Source organism: Lissotriton vulgaris, chromosome 5 (genome assembly GCF_964263255.1).
Source record: "Lissotriton vulgaris chromosome 5, aLisVul1.2, whole genome shotgun sequence".
Taxonomy (NCBI): domain Eukaryota; kingdom Metazoa; phylum Chordata; class Amphibia; order Caudata; family Salamandridae; genus Lissotriton; species Lissotriton vulgaris.
In genome coordinates, this window is record NC_141693.1 from 2032181318 (window position 1) to 2032190592 (window position 9275).

The 9275-nt window shown below is 55.5% G+C and overlaps 1 protein-coding gene across 5 annotated transcripts in view; it reads right to left on the reverse strand.

The window, feature by feature from the left end:
- The window catches only part of ST6GALNAC6 (ST6 N-acetylgalactosaminide alpha-2,6-sialyltransferase 6), a 78680-nt gene extending 71805 nt beyond the window's left edge, over positions 1 to 6875 (reverse strand). For 3 of the 5 annotated variants that reach the window (XR_015296129.1, XM_086924944.1, XM_086924942.1), the window contains exons 1-2: positions 6817 to 6875; positions 6020 to 6103 (exon numbers count right to left, since the gene is read on the reverse strand). The gene's annotated coding sequence lies outside the window, so the exon portion shown is untranslated. The remainder of the gene's footprint in view (positions 1 to 6019; positions 6104 to 6816) is intronic. The other 2 variants (XM_086924945.1, XM_086924943.1) reach the window with 1 other exon arrangement.
- Between the last annotated feature and the right edge of the window lie 2400 nt (positions 6876 to 9275).

The following is a 9275-nucleotide window of genomic DNA, read 5'->3' on the forward strand; positions in this document are numbered from 1 at the left end:
CCTCAGTAACACTCTCACCACTCATAGCTCACTGACACTCTCACCACTCATACCTTAATGACACTCGCACCACTCATACCTCACTGACACTCTCACCACTCATACCTCACTAACACCTGCACCACTCATACCTCACTGACACTCGCACCACTCATACCTCACTGACACTCTCACCACTCATACCTCACTAACACCTGCACCACTTACTAACACTCGCACCACTCATACCTTACTGACACTCACACCACTCATACCTCACTGACACTCACACCACTCATACCTCTCTAACACCTGCACCACTCATACCTCATGAACACCTGCACCACTCATACCTCACTGACACTCTCACCACTCATACCTCACTGACACCTGCACCACTTATACCTCACTAACACTCGCACCACTCATACCTCACTAACACTCACATCACTCATACCTCACTGACACTCGCACCACTCATACCTCATGGACACTCTCACCACTCAAACCTCACTAACACCTGCACCACTTACTAACACTCGCACCACTCATACCTCTCGAACACCTGCACCACTCATACCTCACAAACACCTGCACCACTAATACCTCACTGACACTCTCACCACTCATACCTCACTGACACCTCCACCACTCACACCTCACTAACACTTGTACCACTCATACCTCACTGACACTCACACCACTCATAAGTCACTAACACTGGCACCACTCATACCTCACTGACACTCACAGCACTCATACCTCACTAACACTCACAGCACTCATACCTCACTAACACCTGCCAATCATAACTCCCTAACACTCGCACCACTCATACCTCACTGACACTAGCACCACTCATACCTCACTGACACCTGCACCACTCACACCTCACTAACACTTGCACCACTCATACCTCACTGACACTCGCACCACTCATACATCACTAACACTCGCACCACTCATACCTCACTGACACTCGCAGCACTCATACCTCACTAACAATCGCAGCACTCATACCTCACTAACACCTGCCAATCATAACTCCCTTAAACTCGCACCACTCATACCTCACTGACACTCGCACCACTCATACCTCACTGACACTCGCACCACTCATACCTCACTAACACTCGCACCACTCATACCTCACTAATTCCTGCACCACTCATACCTCACTGACACTCGCACCCACTCATACCTCACTGACACTCACACCACTCATACCTCACTAACACTCACACCACTCATACCTCACTAACACCTGCACCACACATACCTCACTAACACTCGCACCACTCATACCTCACTGACACTCGCACCACTCATACCTCACTGACACTCGCACCACTCATACCTCACTAACACTAGCACCACTCATACCTCACTGACACTAGTAGCACTCATACCTCACTAACACTCGCTGCACTCATACCTCACTAACACCTGCCACTCATAAATCACTAACACTCGCACCACTCATACCTCACTGACACTTGCACCCCATATACCTCTCTAACACCTGCCACTCATAACTCACTAACACTCGCACCACTCATACCTCACTGACACTCGCACCACTCATACCTCACTGACACTCACACCACTCATACCTTACTAACACCTGCACCACTCATACCTCACTGACACTCGCACCACTCATACCTCACTGACACTTGCACCACTAATACCTTACTAACACCTGCACCACTCATACCTCACGAACACCTGCACCACTCATACCTCACTAATACCTGCACCACTCATACCTCACTGACACTCTCACCACTCATACCTCACTAACACCTGCACCACTTTCTAACACTCGCACCACTCATACCTTACTGACACTCGAACCACTCATACCTCACTGACACTCGCACCACTCATACCTCTCTAACACCTGCACCACTCATACCTCACAAACACCTGCACCACTCATACCTCACTGACACTATCACCACTCATACCTCACTGACACCTGCACCACTCAGACCTCACTAACACTCGCACCACTCATAACTCACTAACACTCGCACCACTCATACCTCACTAACACTCACACCACTCATACCTCATACCTAACTAACACTCGCACCACTCATACCTCACTAACACTCGCACCACTCATACCTCACTGACAATTGATCCACTCATACCTCACTGACACTCTCACCACTCATACCTCACTAACACCTGCACCACTTACTAACACTCGCACCACTCATACCTCACTGACACTCATACCTCTCTAACACCTGCACCACTCATACCTCATGAACACCTGCACCACTCATACCTCACTGACACTCTCACCACTCATACCTCACTGACACCTGCACCACTCATACCTCACTAACACTCGCACCACTCATACCTCACTGACACTCGCACCACTCGTACCTCACTAACACTCACACCACTCATACCTCACTGACACTCGCACCACTCATACCTCACTGACACTCACACCACTCATACCTCACTAACACTCACACCACTCATACCTCATACCTAACTAACACTCGCACCACTCATACCTCACTAACACTCGCACCACTCATACCTCACTGACAATTGATCCACTCATACCTCACTGACACTCTCACCACTCATACCTCACTAACACCTGCACCACTTACTAACACTCGCACCACTCATACCTCACTGACACTCATACCTCTCTAACACCTGCACCACTCATACCTCATGAACACCTGCACCACTCATACCTCACTGACACTCTCACCACTCATACCTCACTGACACCTGCACCACTCATACCTCACTAACACTCGCACCACTCATACCTCACTGACACTCGCACCACTCGTACCTCACTAACACTCACACCACTCATACCTCACTGACACTCGCACCACTCATACCTCACTGACACTCACACCACTCATACCTCACTAACACTCACACCACTCATACCTCACTGACACTCTCAGCACTCATACCTCACTAACACTCGCAGAACTCATACCTCAGTAACACCTGCCACTCATAACTCACTAACACTCGCACCACTCATACCTCACTGACCCTCGCACCCCTCATACCTCTCTTACACCTGCCACTCATAACTCACTAACACTCGCACCACTCATACGTCACTGACACTCGTACCACTCATACTTCACTGACACTCGCAGCACTCATACCTTACTAACACCTGCACCACTCATACCTCACTGACACTCGCACCACTCATACCTCACTAACACTCGCCCCACTCACACCTCACTGACACTCGCACCACTCAAACCTCACTGACACTCGCACCACTCATACCTCACTAACACTAGCACCACTCATACCTCACTGACACTCGTAGCACTCATACCTCACTGACACTCGCACCCCTCATACCTCTCTAACACCTGCCACTCATAACTCACCAACACTCGCACCACTCATACCTTACTAACACCTGCACCACTCATACCTCACTAACACCTGCACCACTCTATCCTTACTGACACTCGCACCACTCATACCTTACTAACACCTGCACCACTCATACCTTACTAACACTCGCACCACTCATACCTCACTAACACTCGCACCACTCATACCTCACTAACACCTGCACCACTCTATCCTCACTGACACTCGCACCACTCATACCTTACTAACACCTGCACCACTCATACCATACTAACACTCGCACCACTCATACCTTACTAACACCTGCACCACTCATACCTCACTAACACTTGCAGCACTCATACCTCAATGACACTCGCACCACTCACACCTCAATGACACTCGCACCACTCATACCTCACTAACACTCGCACCACTCATACCTTACTAACACCTGCACCACTCATACCTTACTAACACTCGCACCACTCATACCTTACTAACACCTGCACCACTCATACCTCACTAACACTCGCACCACTCATACCTCAATGACACTCGCACTCACACCTCAAGGACACTCGCACCACTCATACCTCACTAACACTCACACCACTCATACCTCACTGACACTCTCAGCACTCATACCTCACTAACACTCGCAGAACTCATACCTCACTAACACCTGCCACTCATAACTCACTAACACTCGCACCACTCATACCTCACTGACCCTCGCACCACTCATACCTTACTAACACCTGCACCACTCATACCTCACTAACACTCACACCACTCATACCTCACTGACACTCTCAGCCCTCATACCTCACTAACACTCGCAGAACTCATACCTCACTAACACCTGCCACTCATAACTCACTAACACTCGCACCACTCATACCTCACTGACCCTCGCACCACTCATACCTTACTAACACCTGCACCACTCATACCTCACTAACACTCACACCACTCATACCTCACTGACACTCTCAGCACTCATACCTCACTAACACTCGCAGAACTCATACCTCACTAACACCTGCCACTCATAACTCACTAACACTCGCACCACTCATACCTCACTAACACCTGCACCACTCATACCTTACTAACACTCGCACCACTCATACCTTACTAACACCTGCACCACTCATACCTCACTAACACTCGCACCACTCATACCTCAATGACACTCGCACTCACACCTCAAGGACACTCGCACCACTCATACCTCACTAACACTCACACCACTCATACCTCACTGACACTCTCAGCACTCATACCTCACTAACACTCGCAGAACTCATACCTCACTAACACCTGCCACTCATAACTCACTAACACTCGCACCACTCATACCTCACTGACCCTCGCACCACTCATACCTTACTAACACCTGCACCACTCATACCTCACTAACACTCACACCACTCATACCTCACTGACACTCTCAGCACTCATACCTCACTAACACTCGCAGAACTCATACCTCACTAACACCTGCCACTCATAACTCACTAACACTCGCACCACTCATACCTCACTGACCCTCGCACCACTCATACCTTACTAACACCAGCACCACTCATACCTCACTAACACTCACACCACTCATACCTCACTGACACTCTCAGCACTCATACCTTACTAACACCTGCACCACTCATACCTTACTAACACCTGCACCACTCATACCTCACTGACCCTCGCACCACTCATACCTTACTAACACCTGCACCACTCATACCTCAATGACACTCGCACTCACACCTCAATGACACTCGCACCACTCATACCTCACTGACACTCGCACCACTCATACCTCACTGACACTCGCACCACTCATACCTCACTGACACTCGCACCACTCATACCTCACTGACACTCGCACCACTCATACCTCACTGACACTCGCACCACTCATACCTCACTGACCCTCGCACCACTCATACCTTACTAACACCTGCACCACTCATACCTCACTAACACTCACACCACTCACACCTCACTGACACTCTCAGCACTCATACCTTACTAACACCTGCACCACTCATACCTTACTAACACCTGCACCACTCATACCTCACTGACCCTCGCACCACTCATACCTTACTAACACCTGCACCACTCATACCTCAATGACACTCGCACTCACACCTCAAGGACACTCGCACCACTCATACCTCACTAACACTCACACCACTCATACCTCACTGACACTCGCACCACTCATACCTCAATGACACTCGCACCACTCATACCTCACTGACACTCGCACCACTCATACCTTACTAACACCTGCACCACTCATACCTTACTAACACCTGCACCACTCATACCTCACTGACCCTCGCACCACTCATACCTTACTAACACCTGCACCACTCATACCTCAATGACACTCGCACTCACACCTCAATGACACTCGCACCACTCATACCTCACTGACACTCGCACCACTCATACCTCAATGACACTCGCACCACTCATACCTCAATGACACTCGCACCACTCATACCTCACTGACACTCGCACCACTCATACCTCACTGACACTCGCACCACTCATACCTCACTGACACTCGCACCACTCATACCTTACTAACACTTAGGTGCAGAGTTTACACCATCAAAGGGTGACGAGGACGGACTCTGCTCACCTATAGCGGGAGCGGCCGGCGTGGCTTCCAGGCGCTAGGGGCCCCATGGCCTCTGGGGGCCCCGGGACTGCTCACGATCATGTCCTGTACAACCAGGGAGGAAATAAATAGAGGGCCTGGTTGAGTGTCCCCCAAACAAATGAAGGGACAGGATGTATCACAGCCACGAAAGCAAAGGCCGACCCCCCAAAACTAGAGCAGGTAAACACCCCCCCCCCCCCCCCCCCCCGCATCATACGGGACTTGCGGGGTGCAGAAGGAGCCCCCCAAGACACATCCGTTTAATCGCATACTCCAAACACGCAGGAGGGGGGGGGGGGGGGGTGCACCCCCCTGTGTCCAAAAACCCCAAAGCACGGGCCTTTGGAATCCACTGCACCCCCAGATACGAGTCCGCGGGTCCCACAGCGCCTCCCCCCCCTCCCCCCCACACCCACACCCTCCCCCCCCCCAGGAGCATGACGCATACAAATACAGCCTCCTCAAACATGGAAGCCAGGCCCCCCGTCTCTAGGGGTGCGGGGTCCCCCAAACACAGCAACAGACTCAGACTAAAGGCTGGAGGCCGCCGGGAGCCCCCATACCTCGGGCCATTGCGGTATAAGAGCCCCCCACCCCCCTTGCACACGCACCGCACGCACCCCGAGACACGGAGCTGCAGAGAGGAGGCTCTGACACCCCCCCCCCCCCCCCCCGGGAGCACCGCACCCCCAGAGACGGCTGACAACGGAGGGGGCGGCAGACGCCAAACACACAGCAGAGCCCCCCACTCCCCCCACAGGCCCCAAGAAACATACCGACCCGCAGCTTCCGCTCGCCCAGGAGGTCTGTAGTCGGGAGGGCTGGAGTCCCGCCCCCAACGCTCCAGCCCCTCCCCCCCCCCCACGGGGGCTGCGGGAAAGGGGGGGCGAAGAGGAGAGCAGAGGGATCTAGAGCCCCCCCACACACACACACACCGGCTGCAGCCCCCACATCTTAGGGTCCTAGAGCCCCCCCACACCTACAGGGCCCTAGAGCCCCCCCTCCTGCAGGGTCCTAGAGCCCCCACACCTGAGGGTCCTAGAGTTCCCCACACCTGAGGGTCCTAGAGCCCCCACACCTGAGGGTCCTAGAGCCCCCACACCTGAGGGTCCTAGAGTCTCCCACACATAAGGGTCCTAGAGCCCCCCCACCTGCAGGGTCCTAGAGCCCCCCCCCCCACACCAGCAGGGCCCTAGAGCCCCTCCGCCTGCAGGGTCCTAGAGCCCCCACACCTGAGGGTCCTAGAGCCCCCACACCTGCAGGGTACTAGAGCCCCTCCACCGCTGCAGGGCCCTAGAGCCCCCACATCCGAGGGTCCTAGAGCACCCACAATAGATGGTCTTGGAGCACCCACACCTGCAGCGTCCTAGAGCCCCCCCCACACACACACAGCGGCTGCAGGGTCCTAGAGCCCCCCACACCTGAGGGTCCTAGAGCCCCCCACACCGTAAGGGTCCTAGAGCCCCCACACCTGCAGGGTCCTAGAGCCCCCACACCTGCAGGGTCCTAGAGCCCCCACACCTGCAGGGTCCTAGAGCCCCCCCACACCTGAGGGTCCTAGAGCCCCCACACCTAAGGGTCCTTGAGCCCCCACACCTGAGGGTCCTAGAGCCCCACACCTAAGGGTCCTAGAGCCCCCCACACCTGCAGGGTCGCAGAGCCCCTACACCTGCAGGGTCCTAGAGCCCCCACACCTGAGGGTCCTAGAACCCCCCACACCTGCAGGGTCCTAGAGCCCCCCACACCTGAGGGTCCCAGAGCCCCCACACCTGCAGGGTCGCAGAGCCCCCACACCTGAGGGTCCTAGAGCACCCACGCCTGCAGGGTCGCAGAGCCCCCCACACCTGAGGGTCCTAGAGCCCCCACACCTGAGGGTCCTAGAGCCCCCACACCTGCAGGGTCCTAGAGCCCCACACCAGAGGGTCCTAGAGCTCCCACACCTGCAGGGTCCTAGAGCCCCCCCACACTTGCAGGGTCCTAGAGCCCCCCCACACTTGCAGGGTCCTAGAGCCCCCCACACCTGCAGGGTCCTAGATCCCCCCACGCCTGAGGGTCCTAGAGCCCACACACCTGAGGGTCCTAGAGCCCCCACACCTGCAGGGTCCTAGAACCCCACACCTGAGGGTCCTAGAGCCCCCACACCTGAGGGTCCAAGAGGCCCCCACAAATGCAGGGGTCTAGAGCCCCCCCCCACACCTGCAGGGTCCTAGAGCTCCCACACCTGCAGGGTCCCAGAGCCCCCACACCTGAGGGTCCTAGAGCACCCACACCTGCAGGGTCCTAGAGCCCCCCACACCTGCAGGGTCATAGAGCCCCCACACCTGAAGGTCCTAGAGCCCCCATACCTGCAGGGTCTGAGAGCCCCCACACCTGAGGGTCCTAGAGCCCCCCACATCTGCAGGGTCCTAGAGCCCCCACACCTGCAGGGTCCTAGAGCCCCCCCCACACCTGAGGGTCCTAGAGCCCCCACACCTAAGGGTCCTAGAGCCCCCACACCTGCAGGGTCCTAGAGCCCCCCCCCACATCTGAGGGTCCTAGAGCCCCCACACCTAAGGGTCCTAGAGCCCCCCACACCTGAGGGTCTTAGAGCCCCCACACCTAAGGGTCCTAGAGCCCCATACCTAAGGGTCCTAGAGCCCCTACACCTGCAGGGTCCTAGAGCCCCCCCACACTTGAGGGTCCTAGAGCCCCCACACCTGAGGGTCCTAGAGCCCCCACAGTCTTAGAGCCCCCACACCTGAGGGTCCTAGAGCCCCCCCCCACACCTGCAGGGTCCTAGAGCCCCCACACCTGCAGCGTCCTAGAGCCCCCCCATACACACACCGGCTGCAGGGTCCTAGAGCCCCCTCCTACCCCCCTCCCCCCCCCCCCCACACCAGCAGGGTCCTAGAGCCCCCACACCTAAGGGTCCTAGAGCCCCCCCCACACCTGAGGGTCCTAGAGCCCCCACACCTAAGGGTCCTAGAGCCCCCACACCTGCAGGGTCCTAGAGCCCCCCCCCACATCTGAGGGTCCTAGAGCCCCCACACCTAAGGGTCCTAGAGCCCCCCACACCTGAGGGTCTTAGAGCCCCCACACCTAAGGGTCCTAGAGCCCCATACCTAAGGGTCCTAGAGCCCCTACACCTGCAGGGTCCTAGAGCCCCCCCACACTTGAGGGTCCTAGAGCCCCCACACCTGAGGGTCCTAGAGCCCCCACAGTCTTAGAGCCCCCACACCTGAGGGTCCTAGAGCCC